Source organism: Zalophus californianus, chromosome 15, assembly GCF_009762305.2.
Source record: "Zalophus californianus isolate mZalCal1 chromosome 15, mZalCal1.pri.v2, whole genome shotgun sequence".
Lineage (NCBI taxonomy): Eukaryota > Metazoa > Chordata > Mammalia > Carnivora > Otariidae > Zalophus > Zalophus californianus.
Window position 1 is genome coordinate 6,891,698 of NC_045609.1, and position 22,517 is coordinate 6,914,214.

The 22,517-nt window shown below is 46.1% G+C and overlaps 1 protein-coding gene across 22 annotated transcripts in view; it reads right to left on the bottom strand.

The window, feature by feature from the left end:
- SGMS1 (sphingomyelin synthase 1) overlaps positions 1 to 22,517 on the bottom strand; it is a 263,991-nt gene that overhangs the window by 66,471 nt on the left and 175,003 nt on the right. For 2 of the 22 annotated variants that reach the window (XM_027596044.2, XM_027596043.2), the window contains exon 8: positions 44 to 300. The exons of the other annotated variants lie outside the window; for them this stretch is intronic. The gene's annotated coding sequence lies outside the window, so the exon portion shown is untranslated. The remainder of the gene's footprint in view (positions 1 to 43; positions 301 to 22,517) is intronic. 22 annotated transcript variants of the gene reach the window in all.

A 22,517-nucleotide genomic window follows, 5' to 3' on the forward strand; every position in this document is an offset into this window, starting at 1 on the left:
AAAGCACGACCTGACCCTGACTGTGTACCCACGTATCACCCACCTGTCACTCCAGTCAGGTGGGCCTCTGTCCACTAGCTCTCTGCTCAGAGAACGAGGACGTATGTCCGGTTCCTCTGCCCGAAGACACCAGGGCTAGTCCACAACAGGAGGATCAGACGCTGACGGGGAAGACTGCCTCACAGGACACCGATGACGGGGACCAGAAGCAGCCCGAACCACCGCCTGTCGTCGACTGGGAAGATGTGCGCTAAAGCTTCACTCGTGTGGTCCACTTCTTCACGTGCTTCGTCTTTCCTTCTAGCACCACAGGCAGATGACAATCAGAATCTCTGAGAAACTCCACCGCGGCAGATAGGGAGGCAGGTGAAGCTAAGAGACTGTTCTAGAAACTCCACCTGACAAAGGTACTGAGTTCTGAAGACCAAGTGCTTGGGAAAGCTACACAGACTGGCCACCTTTCCCGACAGCTGTGCCTCAACAAGAAAAAACATTCTCCTGGCAAAGTGTTCTTCTGTCAGTATGGGCGCCCAAGATGCGGCTAACAGAAGCGCGGGCCGAGCGGTACAGCCCCAGAAGGTTTGGCAGGTGAGCCGATAAAGGTCCAACCCCCAAGCCAAGGGGGTTCTTTTGATCTTAGGTCCTCAGAACACTGGTCATCCTATCCTCCCAGAGCAAGGTACTGATTACCCGAGCGTTCAGGACTCCCAACCTTTGTCACCTGAGTCATACATCCTATCTCTCTATACTGACGCTACCAAAGCAGGGGGAAATCTACTACGTCAGCCGGTCCTCGGGCCAAAGGGGAAAAGCATTGCCATCCCCTTCTCATTATCTTTCCTCTCTCAGCTTTTAAGAGAAACTTTTTTTTAATTTAAATTCAATTAGCCAACATACAGTACATCATTATTTTCCAAAGTGGAATTCAGTGATTCATCAGTCTTATGTAACACCCAGTGCTCATCACATCTCGTGCCCTCCTTAATGCCCGTCACCCAGCCACCCCCTCCCCCCACCCCCTGCCCTCTGAAACCCTCAGTCTGCTTCCTCCAGAGTCTCTCAGGGTTCGTCTCCCTCTCTGATTTCTCCCCCTTCAGTTTTCCCTCCCTTCCCCTGCGATCCTCTGCACTGTTCCTTCAATTCCACATATGAGTGGAACCATATGATAATGATCTTTCTCTGACTGACTTACTTTGCTCAGCATTAAGACTCTCTAGGTCCCATCCATGTCAATGTAAATGGTAAGTACTCATCCTTTCTGATGGCTGAGTAATATGCCATTAAATACATACACCACAGAAGAGAAATTTTTCTTAAAAACTGGCCAGTCCCTACCTTATGGATCTTGTGAATCTTATGAGGTTTCCCATTTTGCTTTGGACCAGGAGTCCCTACTAAATGTACAGGCCAAATGTGCAACTAGACTGAACCTAAAGATCCAATGCTGGTACCTAAAGAGTCTGAGCACTTGTCTCGTGAACCCTACAATAAAACAGTGATCACAGGCCATGTGAATTCCTCTTTCCAGGAAGATGAGTCAGGGACAGCAATACAGGTGACAGCACAGTGCTGATTCTCGCCTGACTCCTCAGATGATGTTCTGTACCATAGTTCATGACACATGACAGGGCAGAATTTGTCCAGACTCGATCAAGAATCACATCTGCTAGCCAACTCCTGTTGTCACTGGGATATCCATTAACTTTCAAACTGTGGGTTTTCTCAGAGGGTGTGGTCTTTCAATAGGTCCGGACAAATTCTGGTGCCAGGCACTATGAAATGGACATCAAAGTAAATCTGAAGTTATGTGAAGTAAACATGCAAAAAACCCAGCAAAAAAACGCCCATTCTTTATAGCTGCCTCTGCATTTTGCTTTAAGTCGTGTCTAACTTATTTCAAGGGCAGGAAAGCAAATCAAGTTTGACCCCAACGTTCTAGGCTTTTGCTTTTCCTTCAACACCAAAGAGGTTGGCAAGTAATAACCGGTATGAATCTTTCCTGCCTAACTAAAAAGAACAATAAACTGAGTTAATGACTGGCTCTTAAAGGAAGTCAAGTAATGAACCAAATTAACAAATCCCTGTGTTAAGTAATTATACTTTATGAACTAATTACCGTAAGCAGAACAATGCTGTCATTGGCATGAACACCCTTTAGCTTTTACACTACAGGGGGAGCTTGGCGGCAGCACCTGAGCGAGCCGGGGAGGAGCGCGGGGTCACGCCCGACCACGGAGCTTCTCCCTCTGGTACAGAGACGTTCGGAGGCATCACGCCCCGAGGTGGCAGCAACGTCCACACCCTGCTCTCTCCAGCCACACAGCCACGCTTTCCTGATCACATCCTCAGTAACCCCTTCACGAGTACCAGCCAGGGGACAAGCAACCTGGTGCAGGCAATTCAAGATGGGAAGCACGGCGGTACAAATCAAGTTGAACAAGTTGCTGGGGTCGTCCCCGGGACACTGGCCATAAATGGTTCCCTTCACCACGATGGGGCAGGTGCAGTGTGGCACCGCAGTCTGGGCCCGGATTTGTTGCCCCCTCACGATACGGGACAGCGCGTGGCCGCTGAGCGCCACTCCCTGCCATGGGCACCAGCTGCCATCAGCCTGACGAGCAACGTGTGACGCTTACCGAGACTCGGTGACATCTGCCTCCAAACCTGTTCACGCAGGCTGGAGCTGGTTTCCGTCTCTACCTGATTCAATTCAATATTAACACACAAATCTGAGCCCGAAAACCAAGTGAGCGGTTGTTGCTGTAAAAATGAAACTCAAGGCTTTAGGAAGACGGGACAAACAAAACGAGCTAAGAAGAGATTGCTGCCACATGAGGTGTGTCTGAGACCACGTTAGTGTTCTGGGGGGCAAAGGGGGCTTAAAGTCCTGATGGGCCCCGTCCTGCACTGCTCTGGATGGCCGCTGTGCCGGCACCGTTCGGATGGAATGAAGACTGAACACCATCGGTGATGCAGGACAAGTGTGCTTCTTGTGGGAGCGAGAACGTGGAACACCAGTCAGAGGACCTGTGTCCAGAGACACAGTCCCGACGCCACATCCAAGACTGGCCACTCCTGAACACCGGTATCTCCAAGTTTAATAAATGTTTGTGGCCCTGGGCGTATGTCATTTCTTACTTTCTACTCTTCACTGATTCATCATGCAACCAAGGCGCCAACTGTACTTGACATGACTCTCTAAGGAACCACACCAAGGTCCGGACCCTCGTATTTTCCTCTTTCCCTGAGGAAACTCTGAAACAAGAATGAAGGAGGGACAGTTTGCCCTGATGAAATCTCAACTCCCTTTCAGTGGCCAGTGTCCCCTAAGGTCTCACTTCCTTAAGCTCTGCAGAGCGGGGACCCAGTGCCCCCCGTCTGGTGGCCAAGGTTAAACACTGCCCCTTCTCTTTTCTCTGCATTTACAACCCTCATCAGCTCATACAAGTATGCCCAACTCGGCATTGAGCAAGGCGAGACAAAGGTCAATTCAAACTGTAAAGTGTCTTCTCTTCCCCAGGATGCTGTGTTTCAGAAGATCAATCTACGTTCACCCATCTGTAAGTAGCCACAGTTCAAGAGCACACAAAGAGGGAATAAAAAAAATTCAGGATCACGGAAGGGGGGAAATACTGGAACCAGAGAGTGAAGGAAAAGGTTAGTCTTACCGCAGATCTACTTTCACAAAGTAGAAAGAACTAGACTTAAACTCTATCTATGATTTTGGGAAAGCTAACCACCTTTCCAAGCCAGTCTCCTCATATATAAAATGTAACCACCTACTCCATAGGATTAAGTGAGATAAAGGGTTGCTAAGCACTTAGTACAATCCAGGCACATAGCAGGTGCTTCATAAATCATGGCTACCTTCAGTCGAGCAGTACCTTCTCACACCCAAGCCCACGCCCTACCCAAAATGGCATCATTTTCCACATCTTCCCTCTCTTGATTTAAGAACTCCAAGCTTCTCTTCAAATCAGCCGGGTCCCCAAACCTCTGACTCTCCAAAAGCAGCACCTCAGAGACTCCACTACGAAGAAAGCACTAAAGAGCGAGGTAATATCACTTGCAAGACACGTCTCCATCCCTCAGCACACTCTCGGGAGCTCAGCAATTACGGGGCACTCAAAATGTGAACATCAGCTGGCTGATTTCGGTTATTAAATTGACTCAAAATTACTGTGCCCTAAGATCATGAGCAACAAACACACACACACACACACACACGGATTGGTTCTCTTTAGGTCAGTATCCCCGGCCCATTCTCCTGCAGTGAGCCTCGTCCTCGAAGATCTCTGGTGCGGCGGCTGGATTTAGAGAGACCGAAGGCATCCGCTCCGCAAAGAGCCGGCCAACGTCCTAGCCGGGGTCCCTGCACTCCAGCTGAGAGCCCGCACGGGGCGGCGCGCCCTGCAGGTCACAGGCAGAGTCCTGCTTACACTGTCACTCTCAGCTCCCGGTTCGAGAGAAGGATCTCGAACCTTGGATCACGCACATCCCCAGTAAAGCAAGACGAAGACAGGGAAGGGGACAGCAGCATGAAGTCAGGCTGACCAGGTCGAGTTCCGACATGAGCGCAGACAGCTGTTGAAACCAAGCAGAGAGGGGACGGGGGAGGACACCGGGGGCCGACTTTTAACAACAGCTCAGCCGCACACACATCCGGTCCTGGCTCCGTCCCCTTCCACGAGAGAGAAAATCAATGTTTAAAAGTTCTGAAGGACACGGTGTCTGAGTTTATTTAGATGCCTGGTCTCCATGCCTCTGTGCATGCGTTATCCTTTCTGGATAAACATCAATTCAGACTCGCTGCTTTGAGGACAAACACAAGCTGAGGAAGCTGCCTTTCCCATTCGCTGAAGATGACAAAACCCAACACCTGTCACCTAAGCAACCATTCAGGTTCCAGAGTTATTCGAGATAAATCTGTTCTTTCCTTTAAGGAAAAGCTTTCTCCTCCTCAGATGTTACGGAATCACAAAGAAGCCACGAAAAACAAAAGGAGGTGTGAGACCTATACCTATACAGGGACGGTGGGGGCAGAACCTGCCTCAAGAGGCACGGTGGCGTCCGCCGGAGAACTGTGCCCGAAAGCCCCGGCCTGGGAACGAGACACACTTCCAAAGCCCACGCACAGAACCCCTTCCCGCCCTGGGCTCTGGCTCTGATATGCTAGCAAATACTTCACAGTACAGTCAAGAGGGTACTGCGCGTGGCTTTCTCATTCACAAAAGTCGCAGTCTTGTTACTTTTCTACTCTCTCTGAGCTTCTTGGCAAACAGGTCTTTGGAAAATAGTCACTATTCACCTGAAATGACAATTATAAATAAATATGTATGCCCGTCAAATGGACATCCCCACACAGATCGTATACAAACAGCTGCGTTCGTAACAGCTCCCAAGCGCCGGAGCACGCACCTAAAATACTTGAAGGAACTGGAGGATACTGAAATGTTAATTAGTGACATGGAATTATCTCAAATTTTTAAATTATCAGCTTTTAAGTCAAAATGGTTTATAAAAGCTATAAAATCATAATTTTAATTTTTAGGATCTTTAGGTTATTTTAACACCACAAAGTTGTTCAGCCCAGTTGCACGCCTTCTCTAAGTGATGTGAAGTCACCCCTCAGTGCCCAGAACAGGTCTGGGGTGTCCTGACTCGGAACTTTCTGGTATTACTTCCCAAAGGGGAGCTTCTGGTAAGTTCCTGCTATATTCTGTGCAACCGGCATATATTCGGTTCTCGATCAAACCAAGCCAAGAATCTCAATTCCCATCAAGTCACCACAGGAAGAAATTCACTGAACAAGCTGAAAACCATCCAACAGTTCTCTTTTGATACAGCATGTATTACTGAGCAGGCCTTGTGACCGTATACACATGCATGTGTGCACACACATCCACGCATATACACGCAGATGTGTGTGCACACACAACTTTCCCCCTTCTACTTCACAGAGACTAGCCACCTCTATGATAATATACATTATTCTCTTTCAAGACAGTACTGAGCCTTAACATAAATTAGGATTCTAGCCAGGAGTTTTACATGGCCAAATTGTTCAAAAGAATAAGAAGAGAAATACTACTCATAAATAAATTCTTCAACATGATGGGCTCTATGAAACGTCCGGAGAAGGCAAACCTGTAGAGAGAAAGTGGGTCGGCGGTGCCCAGAGCTACAGACGGGAACGGGAAGTAGCGGGAAAGGGCGGACAGGGGCTCGGATTGACGGAAAGGTTCTAGAACTGGGTGATGGTGCTGGTTGCGTAACTCTGCAAATTTACTAAAACATCTCTGAGTGGTACAGTGAAAGGTGAATTTTATGGTATGTAAAGTGTTATCTCGGTAAAGTATTTGTTTTAAGTGACAGGTGATCACTGGGACTTAGCATTTTGATTGGGACTGGAAAGCAACTAATAAGAATGTACTCAAATCCTGAGTTTTGAGAATGTTCATCCCAGCATCTTCTAATGGCCCGAATATCAAATGAGAAGATTAGCTAAATTTCAGTACTTTCCCACAATATTCACGGCGACAGCAGGTGATGGAGTGAGAACAGAACAACAAGATGGGCATCACGGAGTGCGGTAGAGCCCCAGCAATGACGGCACAGCCGTCCTCTGTCGGCGCTTCAGTCCACGCTCCACGGTCCACCTGAAAATGCCAAAGATTATGAACCACACGTGCAGAAACAGGCGCAGGATACACGGAGGGAGAAGCGCCGAGCAGAACAGCGCACCTAGCAGGACGCGTAAGGCACACATGCGGATTACCCACGTGTAGGGATGGGTTTGCGTGTGTACTTGGAAGGAAAAATGCCAAACTGTTCACCATGTTTATGCTTTGGAGTCGGTGGGGAGAGAGAGGGCTTTCCCACCAACGTGAAATTAGGGATTCGAAGTATGGGCACTGAAGTGCTCAGAAGGGTTGTCACCAGCTACACGGAATTTATATGGTTACGTTCTTTCTTAAAGATTTATTTATTTGTCAGAGAGAGGGAGAGAGAGCGCAAGCAGGGGGAGTGGCAGAGGGAGAGGGAGAAGCAGGCTTCCCGCGGAGCAGGGAGCCCGACGCGGGGCTCGATCCCAGGACCCTGGGATCATGACCTGAGCTGAAGGCAGACGCTTAACGACTGAGCCACCCAGGCGTCCCCATGGTTACGTTCTTTTTAACTGTTTTCTCTTACCGGAGAGCAAGGTTAGTCTGGTGGTGGAGAGATGACCTAGATTTAAATCCTGACTCTTCTGGGTACCGGCTGTGGGATCTGGGGCAAACGACCGGGCCCCTCTGTGCAGCAGCCTCCCGCCTCCACGACCAGGAGGGTAAGAGCACCTCCACGAGCCCGTGGGGCGAACGAAGGGTGCTACACGCCGCAGGCCCCCAGAGCAGGGCCCGGCACACAGCAAGTGCTCCCTGTTGGCACGCATCAGCGTGTGAGCCCACCACACCTCCTCAGTACGAAGAAAACAGACAGAAGCTTTATTTTTGTGGCAAAAAGAAAGTAGGAGACCAGCGACAGCGACATCTTGTTCCAAGTATGCGCAATGTGAGTATGTGAGCAGAAGGGGCCGGGCGCTGGGCAGAGACTGGACGGGCACCGAGCTCCCCGGGGGGTCCCAGCGACACCGGAGGCTCAAGATGCCGTGACCGACTCCTACCGCAGCCGCCACCCAGACAACTGCACGGCCTCGCGGCGACAGTAATCACCACATGTGACCAGACCAACGGCAGAGACTCCCGAAACACAACGGCTTCGGATAAACACGTGTGCCTAGGAACTGACCTCAGCGGGACTTGTGGCCTCATCGTGAGGCCAAAAGACAACAGAAACCAGGGTCAATTACCTGACTCCGGAGCCGGCACTGCGGAAAATCATGAACAGTCACAGCCCAAAACCAGCCAGCAGACCTCTGCCTTCCCGCCAACTGCCAAGTTCTAAATGAGCCCCGTTTCCCGTCTTTTGTTGTAGGAGGCACTTGAAACATCAACATCCCTCACGCCCTTTCCAAGGACGCCCTGTCAAGGTGCATGGCGCCCACAACGCTGTCGGAAGGGAAGGACACTCCCATCGGCTGGGTGGTCACCAGGGATCCAGTTCTCGTCTTTGTCCCCTCCCCCCCCCCCCCCGCGGTAGGTGTTTTCATCTCTGCTTTTACAAAGGAAGAACACGGGGGCCTGGAGAGACCACTGTCCTTTCTCAGGGACACCTGTGAGTGGCAGCACTGAGAATCAAAGGCAGAGACGTCTGTCCGTTTGCAAGGCCTCTGCCTCCCCACCCAGCTGTGTCCTCAAGTGCTTCCCACTTTCCACTCCGGCTGCAAAGCTTTCCTCCAAAAAGCCTGCACACATCCCCCCTCCCCCCCAAGTTTCAGACCAGCTAACCACATATACACGACACAAGCTCCAGAGCGTTCCCGGAACGGTAGGCTTTTTACAACAGTCACAGATGATATTAGCATTTTATTTTTCACTGGCTTTGTCTCTCCAAGGCCGACCCGTTCTCAATGGGACACCACAGCCTCGCCAACAGACCCGTCCCCATCCTCACGGGACAAACTGCAGACACTCCTGCTTGCAGAAACTCATTTTTCAAAGTAGATTCCATTCGTCTTCGTCATCTATCCTCCGGTATGAAATGTCAGAGACAAATGCACAAATGAATTTCTGTCAGCCTGATTTAGTCAACTTGATTTATGAGCTACAGCCAAAGATGCAGGGGGGACAAGGGCAGAACAAAACTCTCGCGCCCAAGAAATCGTGTGTGAGCTCCCTCTGACGGAGCCAGACGGACCTTTTTAAACATCTCTGTTCATCGTTCATTTCGATGCACTGTTTAGAGAAGAAAACGGACCTTACAGAACCACCATGAATTTGTCTGATCGAGGCTAATTAATGACATCATTCATCAATTACTTCATGAGCCTGTACTGAAATGGGTGCTTAATAAGCATTGAGATCATTCAAAACAATAGCTGGTTCACTCATGTTCTGATGTCCAATTATTTTCGTGTTCAATGCCACTGAACAGTACTCACAGAAGTCCAAGCTTGGCATCAGCCTTTCTCAAAAATAAACCTGTCTCATTAGTGCAGACTTTTGTTTCAGCAAGTTCAAATTAACAGAATCAACTGCCCTCATAAAACTACGGAGAGTAAACAAAGCCATTAGACATCTCAGCTCAAGTCAAATGGCTTGAGAAAGAGGCCACGATCCTCCTGCTAGAAATGAAGAGTTATTGAGATTTTCAAGGAGCAACACTATATGTCAACCAAGAAAACACTGTACCATCACACTGTCCCTTGTCAGATACCATGAAAAAGCTTTTCACGTGTATGAATAAGCTAAGTCTATAAATACAGATTACTTGGACTGTCAGGAAATCCTTCAGCTCTTCTCCGGAGATATTTAATTAAATGAAGAACTAGCAAGATATTTACCCTGGACTCTGGCTGAGTCACAGTTTACAGAGTGTACGACAAGCCTTCACAAACTCTTTCTGTTAACCAGAATCTTAAATTTTAAATGCTCAAAGGAGCAGCTTGTTCCTTGAAGAAATTGGGAGAGAAATCCATCCTTCATGCACTCATTATTTTGAAATTCGATTTTTTAAAGTACGGTCTTAATGACACTCTCAATCACAAGGGAACAGACGCGATCACCTCTCCTTGGGGGGTGTGGACGGTCATGGTGGGAACACAAAGAGATTCACCCAAACAACACCTGGCTGCAGCGCTCTTGCCTCCACATTCCGTGTTCTATACAACGTATCATGAGATGAATAGGGTTATGAAGACAGGGCCTGGAAGTGCTCCGGACCTTGGCGCTGTCTCGTCAGGCACGCGCGCGTTCTAACCTGAACCTTCACGCGAGCTCTCCGTTCCTGCTCATCCTCCCTGCTGGGCCTCTTGCTCTTCCGTGTTTCCACCCATCCATTCCACACACTGCATCTCATTGCAGGTCCCGCTTGTAGGTGCTGGGGATTGAGGGGCACGCGGGGCCCACCACTTCTGGCTTCCACAAATGACGTCCCCAGGTGGCTAAATTCAGATGTTTGTAGACATGGCCCGTCATAAGCTGGCCTGCTCTTAAGAGGCCCATAAGTTGTTGAGGGCCAAGGCAAGTACAGAGGGGAAGGACGCCAGCACCCATCACTCCTTCAGAGCAGTTTTGGTGTAAGGAAGATGCTACGGGGTCTCCAGGGCCATGGGACATATTAGGATCTGTGGGCATAATCATTTGTCCCAAACTACAACTACTCAGCCTTAAAAACAGCAGAAAGTATGGCCAAGTTTTCTCAACCCACACGCTTTTTCCATTTCTTTTTAAAAAGAACAGGTTTAAAACTTTTCACATCAAAATGAACGTTTTCAAAAGATAGCGTGTAACATGAGAAAACACACTCACAACACATATGAAATAGAACTGATTTCTCTAATTTAAAATGAGCTCACAGAAATCGATATGATAAAGACAAGACCCCTATAGGGAAGACAAGGAAGGAAAAGAAAGTGGAGGGGGAGAGAGCACAAAGCCACACACAGGAGCAGGCAACTTACGGAAAGAAACGCAACGGGCCAACGAACCTATGAAAAGATCTGAAACCTGTAATTAAAGATCAACAAGTGAAAGCAAAGAGATAACATTTTTAAGTTAAGCAGACTGGCAAAAATGCCAAAGCCTGGTGATAGGACCGTGCTGGTGGGGGTGTGGGAAAGGGGCAAACTTGGAAAAGAAAATCCATCCGTGTAACCTTTCTGGGGTGCAATTTGGTAATGTCTGTCAAAGTTTACAATGCATTTATCATCTGACCTCGCAATCTCACTGCTGGGGATTTAATCTACAGATACATCAACAAGATGTTTATTTACAAAAAGGCAGACGGTAGTAACTCCAACAGCCAACCACAGCTCCTCCCCACAAACACTTGGCAACTACTAAAACATCCAGCAATAAGGCACAGGTAAAATCAGTTACTGCACATCTATATCCTGAAATATCATATCAAAGAGAATAAGGCAGATCTGTGTGTCGAGGGACAAGATCTCTAAAAATGTAATAGGAAAAGGACAAAAAAAAAAGCCTACAGAAAAATATGTCTATTTAATCCCTTCATTAAACAACGTAAAAAGCAGAGAGCCGTAGATGCACATACGTGCCAAAAACATTTTTTCCCCCTGGGAGAAATCACAAGAAATGTAATAATAGTTATATTTGAAGGGAGGCTTTTACTCCCCTTTCTGTGTCTTTTGATACCATTTGCATGTTAACCACATACATGCACTCCTTTTATTTTCAATGTCATCAGGTGTTACCCAAATGTAAGATCATGGACAATTATCGTCTCTCTCTTAGCACTCTGTTTTTCAACAAAATTTAATTAAAGAAAACAGAACAAAACAAAACAAAAAAACCAGAAAACCTCAAGTGTCTATAGGCCTTAACAGCTGAACCTTCCAAAATAAATTTAATGAGTTAAAGGCTTTTTAGGAGAGTTCTGAGGGAGAAAAACGGAACAAAATGTGAAGTGAAACACACAAGGCATCACAGACGTAGCTCACCAGCAACAAGGACCAGGCTGAGAACCTCTCCCTTTCTAATGTTTTCAACTAAATGGGAAAATACGCATGGCATGGAGTTAGGGGACAAGAAGTCACAAGCAAAATCCAGCAGTTCAAAGCTGTTACGGAGGAAACAATCTTGAGGGAAAATGTTTAAAGAGAATGATTCTTCCAGATTCACAAGGAAGCAGTAAAGAAATGCAGTAGTAATTAAATAAAAACCCACTGCAGACAAAACCAGAGCCCTACAAGATGTTAGGAAGGCCTCTGGCAAACGTTTATAAAGCCTGAGAGAAACAATCTCAGATTGAATTACTTCACATGCAATTACAAGTCTAGGTTGTAGCCACTATCTTCACAGGCATTCAACCACGAGCCTGGGATGTCATCCGGCTGGATGGCGCTTCATAAATGTGGCATCAATTCCTGACCCTCCATGTACTTATCCGAGGTTTAAGAGGCAAACAATAGAAAATTAAAGCAGCATAATCCTCACCAGGCCCGGAGTGGTAAATCACAGAGGTAACAGGCTATCAAACCACACACGGTCGGGGGCAGAGCGGCAGGGGGAAGATGTGAACCCACCCAAACGTGTATGTATATCATGTCCGATTGCCTGGTTGAACAAAAGAAAAATAAAGGCTCTGAAAAAAAAGGGGGGAGTTCTTTTCTCTCTGTGCCCATGTATCCATTTAGTGCCTCTCGGCTACAAATGCACCCTTTATTGTCTGATCCACAAAACCGAACCTGGGTCCCTTAAACAGGTGTTCCACTTGCTGGCTAGTTTTGTCAGTAGAAGGAATTTTCTGGAAAGACACTGCAGTGCAGAAGGAAGGAGCTCAGCGTCCGGGTTCCGGGGCGGCACCCGCCTCCTACAGCTTTGCGGTGGGGTGTCTCCAGCTGGACATCTCTCCATGGACCGCGCTCCCCTGCACCCAGCAACTTCTGTGCGCACAGCGGGTCACAGCCACATCCTCTCCAACACAGCCTGGGTCTGCATCTGGATCCACCTCTCAGAGGGCCATGAGGTGTGGCCTCTTCCTTCAAGGGTCCTTCCCTGATCCCTAGGAGCCATTATCTCTATACCCTATAGAGTTCCATTTACTTTTTATTAGCTAATCCATCTTCACTCCAACTCCCTGTCATGGCTAATCAGTCTTTTTAATTTCTTTTATTGTGTGTGTGTGTGTGTGTGTGTGTGTGTGTGTGTGTGTGTGTGTGTGTGTGTGTGTGTGTGTGTGTGTGTGTGTGTGTGTGTGTGTGTGTGTGTGTGTGATTAGCCTGCTTTTTCCATTTGGTGGTTATTTTGAGGTTTTTCTTTAATTTTTCAGTTTAACTGCTAATGGCAAATATTATGGCTAACATCCTACAGTTCTTATTGTGCCAGTATTTTTAATTTTTCCCCTATGTTTTCTTTTTCCAATTTTCTTTCCTTTCTTACTGAAGTATAATGAACCTATAGGGTCACACTAGTTTGGGATGTACGATACAGTGAGTCAACGACTCTATACATTACTCAGTGCCCATCACAGTAAGTGTATTCTTAATCCCCTTTGTCTGTTCCATCGATTTCATCTATTACGGCTAATAGTTCTTGAACCATTCCCTGCTCAAACTTCATCCCTGTTCGAACTCCTGTCTGGCTTCTGCTCCCAAGATGGCCCCGACTCTGGGGGTACCGATACACCCCCTTTACTGCCCAGCACTCCTGCCGTAGGTCCCGTGGCAAACTACACAAGTAAAAGAAAGAACAAGAATCGTTCCCGGTCCGTGCCGAGCTGCATGGCCTCGTGCCACCTCAGCTCTCTTACCCTCAGTTGGCTCACCTCTCAAAACTCATGGTAATGATGGGCCACCGTGCTCCTGACGGTGTGAAGTGGGGGGGATTTAGTGAAGCTGGCACGGGCATGGCATGAACCCAGTACCCAGCACATCTTACCTGACTTTAAACATGCCTTGGCCTCCACCATCTGGCGTCTAGAGAGCCACGGCCCACACCTGCCAACTCCTCCATGCTCCAGGGATCGAAAAAGATGAACAGTTCAGAAAACAAACACAGCGAAAAAGAGAGAAACAAAACCCTGTGTACCTCTCCCTTACCTTTCACAATAAGTAATTTTCACAGTAGAATTCTAAATAACAGTCCTGTGTACAAAGGGCTGAATTTAACAAGTGCCATGATTTTTCAACTGTATTAAAACTGTTCTCATACTAAAGTCGTGTCTGCGTTCTGGTTTTCCGGAGGGACTCAAGGAACCCCGGAGTGCCAGAGCGTCTCAGGCCGCAGGTCCTCACAGGGGCTCTGAGCTGGGCCTGGAATGATCCTGTGGCCTCCCTCCCATTCTCCAGCAAGCCCACCCCACCTTACGGCCCCTGACAGAGGTGCCCTTGAAGATGGGGTTCATTCCACTGAAATGGACCCATGTGCTTGGACTTGAGCTCCTTCGGGGCAAAGACCAGGTCATCTTCTTCGTCGTCTGCCTAGTCACTAAATGGAAGCAGGAGCAAATTTATTCATGCCTGAGAACAGTAGTACCTGCCTCAGAAGGACAGAGGTAAGGCCTGACCACACTGAGCAGCTCTCAGTAAATGGATACCATTACAGGACATCAAATAGAGAACAAAACATACAGGTTTAAATTAGAGATCTCTGCAATGATTTCGTGCTATGAAAAATAACTGAATGCCTTAAAATATGACTGCTCACCATTTGCTCATTTTACTTGGTGAACAGGTATTTACTGAATGCCTATTCTCTGCTAGATGCAAATTTACCGTTATCATAAGCCATCATGAGTCAGGATGATGATGGGCTCAGGGTAGAAAATATGAACATGAAACTGAATTTAAAAATCTCTGTGAGATTTCAGTAAATTTAGGAAATACTGGGAGCAAAAAGTCCATGATCCAAAGTTGATGGCATATCAGGAATTGGTTTATTTTCAATTTCTGTACAGTCAAGATATAATACTTTCAGTTGGATGTTCTTTTCAGAGCCTTCTCCTTCTCCCTCATTTTGGCCAAAATGACAAACCCCATGGATGACAGAACTCATGAGAACTGAACTAGTGCAAAATGGTTATTCATCGAACCCTAGGTGAACTCCTCCAGAAGATCCCTTCGCCGATTCCCCAGATGCAAGCCCTTCTACCTCCCGCTCATCCTTCTTGCTCTGGTACAGGGACTTCCAAGATTCTTCACCTTCCCTGCCCACTTGGAGAGAGAACTGGCTTCTATCTTTGTAGTTTGGTGGCCACAAACGTATTCTTTAAAAAAAAAAAACATGAAAAGTTTGACATTGAGGGGAAAGACGGCAGCAGAAAAGGAGGACCCCCAATCTCCTCTTGTCCCACGAACACAACTAGGTAACTATTAAATCATCCTACAAACCCCAGAAATTGACCTGAGAACTGGCAGAACAAAATACCATGCCTAAAGGTGGAGAAGAGGCTACATCAAAGTTTAGGGGAGACACGGATTGCAGGTGCTACGGAGAGGAGGGGAGCCATGGTCATGGAGAACAGCCAGAGAGCACACAGCAGAATGAACAAGGAGAATGTTTCCCCATAGCCATTGGCTTGGAAAATGACAGGGGCTGAATTTCATGACTTTTAGCAACAAGCAGGGCTTAAAGCCTGGAGTTTTAGAGGTCAGCAGGCTTGGCTGGGATAGAGCCTGGAGGGTACTGCACTGCTCCTGGAGAGAAAGCAGGCAAACAACCTGGGGGGCAGACAGCATGGAAACAGCATCTGAAGAGTGCCTGGGGCACACAGGAGGGAGATTATTCACTCTTCTCCGTGTGGCTCCCTGAGAGGCAGCCTTCAGGGAGGGAGACACCTCTCCAGGAACAAAGAAGCTAGCTAAGGCCATTTCCCTACTCAACCCCTCAGCATAAACACAGGGCCACCTGAGGGAAGCAACACAGTGCTAACACAGGCTGCCTAACCTGCTTACACCAAGTCCCACTCCCCTGTGCTCTGGTGGGACTGCTCTTCTCAGTCAGGCTTGCCTCAGACCCAGCATGTTGGGTCCTTCCCACAGAAGACCAGCACAAACCGCTGCTCATAGCACGTGTCTCCCGACCAGAGAGTTCTGCATAGCCCCAGTTCCGGTGCAGGTGGTGTCAGGGCTCATTTCACAAGCAAACTAGAGCACTTCCAGCTAAAACTTGCCACATTCAGGCCAGGGATGAAACACTGCCCACAAAGACAAGGAGTCTCTGCAGACAACTGGCCTGAAGGACAGAGCAGCCAGAACACAGCAGCAGAACACATGCAGCACACACCAGAGACACTGCCGGAAGCGCCAGGCCCTGGGCACTACATGACCTCTTCTTTATAAGGCCATTACTTTCACAAGCAGGAGACACAACAGGCTTTCCTTTTTTTTTAAGATTTTATTTATTTATTTGACAGAGAGAGACACAGCGAGAGAGGGAACACAAGCAGTGGGAGTGGAAGAGGGAGAAGCAAGGCTCCTGCTGAGCAGGGAGCCCGATGAGGGGCTCAATCCCAGGACCCTGGGATCACGACGTGAGCCAAAGGCAGATGCCTAACGACTGAGCCACCCAGGCGCCCCACAACAGGCTTTTCTAACACACAGAAAGCAGAGACTTAGGCAAAATGCCAAGACAGAGGAATTTATCCCAAATGAAAGGACAAGATGAGACTGCAGCCAGACATCTAAGTGAAACAGATATAAGTAACATGCCTGATGGAAAATTTAAAGCAATGATCATAAAGGTACTCACTGGGCTTGAGAAAAGACATCAGTGAGACCATTACCATAGAGATAAAAGAGTTAAAAAAGACTTAATCAGAGATGAAGAATAAATACAATAAAGGAGATCGGATCTCCTTAATGCAATGAACAGCAGTCTGGAAAAAGCAGAGGAACAAATTAGTGTCTTAGAAGACAAAATAATGGAAACTAATGAAACTGAACAAAAGAGAGAAAGAAGAATTACAGAACATGAGAACAGACTTAGGGAATTCAGTGACCCCATCAAACATACTAACATTCGTATTATAGGAGTCCCAGAAGAGGAAGAGAGAGAAAAGGGGGCAGAAAATTTATTTGAGAAAATCACAGCTGAAAACCCAAATACATAAAACAATTAATGACAAACATAAAGGGAATAATCAATAGTATAATAGTAGGGGAACTTAACTCCCCCCTTACAGCAATGGACAAATCATCTAAACAGAAAATCAACAAAGAGACAATGGCTTTGAATGACACACTGGACCAGATGGACTTACCAGATATATTCAGAACATTCCATCCGAAAACAGCACAATTCACATTCTTTTCAAGTGCACATGGAATGTTCTCCAGAAGAGATCACATATTAGGCCACAAAACAGGCCTCAACAAATTTAAGAACACCAAAGTTATATAATGCATCTTTTCTGACCACAGTGCTACGAAACTTGAAGTCAACCACAAGAAAAAATCTGGAAGGACCACAAATACATGGAGGAAAAATAACATGCTACTAAACAATGAATGGGTCAACCAGTAAATTAAAGAAGAAATTAAAAAAATACATGGAAACAAATTAAAATACGTGGTCCAAAACCTGTGGGATGCAGCAAAAGCAGTTCTAAGAGAGAAGCATACAGCAATACAGGCCTACCCCAAGAAGCAAGAAAAATCTCAAATAAACAATCTAACCTTATACTGAAAAGAGCTAGAAAAAGAACAACAAAGCCTAAAGCTAGCAAAAGGAAGGAAATAATAATGATTACAGCCAAAATAAATGATACAGAAACTAAAAAGCAACAGAACAGATGGATGAAACCAGGAACTGGTTCTTTGAAAAAATTAATAAAACTGATAAGCCTTCAGCGAGACTTATCAAAAAGAAAAGGACCCAAATAAGGAAATTCACAAATGAGAGAAGAAAAACAACAACCAATACCACAGAAATACAAACATTTATAAGAGATTATTATGAAAAACTCCATGCCAACAGATTGGACAACCTGCAAGACATGAATAAATTCCTGAAACATATAAATTCCCAAAACTCAAACAGGAAGAAACAGAAAATTAGAACAGACTGATTACCAGCAATGAAATAGAATCACTAATCAAAAAACTCCCAACAAACAAAAGTCCAGGACCAGACAGCTTCACATGCAAATTTAAAGAAGAGTTAATACTTATTCTTCTCAAACTATTCCAAAAGTAGAAAAGGAAGGAAAACTTCCAAATTCATTCTATGAGGCCAGCACTGCCCTGATACTAAAACCAGAGAAAGACAAGACCAAAACAGGGAACTACAGGCCAGTATCTTCGACGAACATAAATGGAAAAATCCTCAACAAAATACCAGCAAACACAAGCCAACAACACATTAAAAAATCATTCACCACAATCGCATGGGATTTATTCCTGGGCTGCAAGGGTGACTCAATACTCACAAATCAATCAACGTGATACATCACGTTAAAAAGAGAAAGGATAAGAACCATGTGATCTTTTCAATAGACACAGAAAAAGCATCTGACGAAGTACAACATCCATTCATGATAAAAACCCTCAACAAAGTAGGTTTAGAGGGAACATACCTCAAGATAATAAAGGCCATATGTGAAAAAAACACAGCTAACATCATCTGAAATGAGGAAAATTTGAGAGTTTTTCCTTTACAGTCAACAAGACAGGGATGTCCACCCTCACCACTTTTTTTTTAAGATTTTTTTTTTTTTTTATTTGACACAGAGAGAGAGAGAGAGAGCACAAGCAGGGGGGAGTGGCAAGCAGAGGGAGAGGGAGAAGCAGGCTTCCCGTGGAGCAGGGAGCCCGATGTGGGACTCGATCCCAGGACCCTGGGATCATGACCTGAGCTGAAGGCAGATGCTTAACCATCTGAGCCACCCAGGCGCCCGACCCTCCCCACTTTTATTCAACATAGCACTGGAAGTCCTAGGCACAGCAAGCAGACAAAAAAAAGGCATCCAAATCAGCAAGGAAAAAGTAAAATTTTTACTACTTGCAGACGACATGACACTATATATAGAAAACCCAGAAGACTCCACTAAAAAAAATACTAGAACTTATAAATGAATTCAGAAAAGTCACAGGATACAAAATCAATGTTCAGAAATCTGTTGCATTCCTATACAGTAATAATGAAGTAGCAGAAAGAGAAATTAAGAAAACAATCCCATTTACAATTACACCAAAAATAATAACATACCTAGAAATAAATATAACAAATGAAAGATCTGTACTACGAAACTATAAAACACCAATGGAAGAAAGTGAAGATGACACAAAGAAGTGGAAAAAATCCATGCTCGTGGATTAGAAGAACAAATACTGTTGAAATGTCTCTACTACCCAAAGCAATCTACACATTTAATGCAATCCTACCAAAATACCAATAGCAGTTTTCAAAGAACTAGAACAAACAATCCTAAAATTTGTATGGAACCACAAAAGACCCTGAATAGTCAAAGCAATCTTGAAAAAGAAAAGCTGGCTGCAGGCATCACAATTCCAAACTTCAAGTTATATTACAAAGCTGTAGTCATCGAAAGAGTATGGTACTGGCACAAAAACAGAGATCAATGGAACAGAACTGAAAACCCAGAAATAAACCCACAATTACATGGTCAACTAATCTTCGACAAAGCAGGAAAGAATATCCAATGGGAAAAGGACAGTTTCTTCAACAAATGGTGTTGGGAAAACTGGACAGCCACATGCAGAAGAATTAAACTAGACCCTTCTCTTTCACCATACACAAAAACGGTTTCACCATAAACTCAACATGGATTAAAGACCTAAATGTGACACAGGAAACCACAAAAGTCCCTGAAGAAAGCATAGGTGGTAATTTCTCTGATATTAGCCATAACAACTTTTTTTCTAAATATGTTTCCTGTGGAAAGGGATACAAAAGCAAGAATAAACTATTAGGACTTTATCAAAATAAAAAGTTTCTGCATGGTGAAGGAAATAATCAACAAAACTAAAAGGCTACCTACTAAATGGGAGAAGGTATTTGCAAATGACATCCAATAAAGGGTTAGTATCCAAAATACATAAAGAATTAACAAAACTCAACACCCCAAAAATGAATAATCCAATTAAAAGATGAGAAGACATGAATAGACATTTCTCCAAAGAAGACATACAATTGGCTAAAAGACACATGAAAAGATGCTCAACATCATTCATCAGGGAAATACAAATCAAAACCACAATGAGCTATCACCTCACACCTGTCAGAATGGCTAAAATTAACATTATTAACAACAGGTGTTGGTGAGGGTGTGGAGAAAGGGGAACCCTCTTGCACCATGGGTGGGAACGCAAACAGGTATAGCCACTGTGGAAAACAGTATGGAGGGTCCTCAAAAGTTAAAAAATAGAACTTCCCTGTGATCCGGCAATTGCACTACTAGGTATTTGCCCAAAGAATACAAAAATACTAAGTCATAGGGATACATGCACCCTGATGTTTACTGCAGCATTATTTACAATACCCAAATCATGGAAGCAGCCCCAGTGTCCCACAGATGGATGAATGGATAAAGAAAATGTGGTGTATATTCAATGGAATATTAGCCATAAAAAAGAATGAAATCTTGCCATTTGCAAGGACATAGATGAGTCTAGAGAGTATAATGCTAAACAAAATAAGTCAGTCAGAGAAAGACAAATACCTTATGATTTCAGTCATATGTGGAATTTAATAAACAAAACGAAAGAGCAAAGTTTAAAAAAAAAAAAGAGAGAGGCAAATCAAGAAACAGACTTTTACTAGAGACAGCACACTGATGGTGACCAGAGGAGAGGTGGGTGGGGTGATGGATTAAACAGGTGCTGGGGATGAAGGCGTGCACCTGTTGTGATGAGCGCGGGTGATGTACAGAAGTGTTGAAACACTATAGTGTACATCTGACAATATTACACTGTGTGTTAACCAAGTGGGATTTAAATAAGAACTTAAAAAAAAAAAAAACCATAGAAAGTTCTCTGTCAAAAAACCTTCCAAACAACACACTTCATCGAATTTTCAACCAATTTGTTAAAAACCTACACACTCACCCAGTATGGGCCAGGGGGTTGGAATACCACGATGCACGTGACACAGTTCTTGCCCCCAAGGCATTCAGAGTCCACGTCTGGAGAAACCGAGTTAATGCCACTTGCCCAGTGATATGTGAAGAGGTGCTTGACTGTGCATGTCTCAAAGGAGGGTGGCATTAGGGATTTACCCTACACTTAAGAGGTGCTCAGCTCGCAGACATGGGGCTGTGTCAGTCTTGACCCTGTTGGCCCACAGACCCGGCTCTTCCTGTCCGTGACTGCTGGCTTCACCCCAGGGAAGGGCCGTGGGGCAGCTGACCAATGGGAGGCACAAAGAATGGAGAAGCTGCCAGAAGCACACGTCTTGCCTCCCTCTCCGCGGAGCCCCCTGGATCTCCTCCGTGGCTTCAGCCCAGGTCCGCCCCTGAGCGCCAATCACAGCCCCCTCCTCATCGGTTCTCCAGCCCAAGGCCACAAGGACCCGATGCTGTGTGACCCCCCCAGGCTTCTTCCATGTGCTGCTAGCCTCCCCCGGGGAAGCCACCTCACCGAACTCCCTCCATTTGCAGACTTCAGGCCCTGACCAACGGGTTACCCTGCACCGCCCCTCCCCCGCGCCGGCCAATGATTCTCTGGCTGCTCTCTGCTACAATCCCAACTTTAAAATGGAAGAAACCCCAGATTTTCAGTAACATACCTTCATTTGGCCTAAAAGAGCCAACTTCAGCGCAGGAAATGTTCTGGTTTACACAGAATTCCTTGAAAGCAGATCCAATGCCTTCCTACCTATTTTCTTTAAGGCTGCCTCATCTTCCCAGGAATCAGATGATGGAAACGTTCTGGGTCTGCTCTGCCCAACACGGGAGCTGCAAGGCTTGCACTTGAATACAATGAGTGCAACTAAGAAACAGAATTTTTCATTTTATTTCACTTTCATTTAAGTGTCTGCATGTGGCAGCCAGGTGCAGCCCTGGTCATCCCCACTGCAGGGAAGGACTGGTGTTGCTGGTGTTTGTGTGCTTTGGGTGGCAGGTGGAGAGAGAAGCAAAGGAAAAGCATTAGCCCCTTGAACTGATTCTATTCCCAGTTTAAAAATACAGCAACTCCCGGCCCCCGGCCCCATCCACACGGACCCACAATTCGCACAGATAATTTGGTTAACACATTTTCAGAGACGAGAGCTCCCTGGGACACGGTGGCAGCAGAAGGAAGTCTGGAGGACCTGGGGGCCGCTGAGGAGAGGCCTGGAGTAGAACCCAGGGCCAGGGAGGGGAGGAGCTCTCCGTGCAGGGGGAGAAGGGGAGATTTCTTGCTGTTTTCCGTGCTCCCCAACCCAGTGGGCAGAATGCCCGCCGCTTCCCTGGGGCAATGCCCCGGCCTGCTCCCTCCCCAGGAGGAGTCCCTGCAGTCTTCCTGGGACAAGGTGGTTTTCCTAAGACACACTTCTGGCCCTCCTGGCACTGGGGACACTGCACAAGTGTAAAAGGCAGTCCCCTCCGTCCGGACTGGTGACGACTAGGCTCTGGGCTGGACATACTGAATTTCCACATCTCTGCCTTTGACAGGGACATGATCAAAGTAAACGACAGCAGGCTCCGGACTCTCCTGAGAATTTTGCTCCTGGATGTAAAAGCTAAGGATTTAAGAAGGCGACTGTCCCAGGACTGGTATTTCTCCAACATATGTGCAACAGTACAAACACCAATTACTGTCAGCAACAGTTAATTGCGGGAAAAGTTTCAGTACATCGGTGTGAATATACGAATATTAAAAGGACAGTCTTATCCGAATACATTTTTAAAAGTACCACAACTTCCGGAACCCAAATGCCCAAAAGGCTGGGGCATATTATCTCGACAGCCAAATAAAAGTAGACTTCCTTTATTCTAAACTTTATTTACTTTTA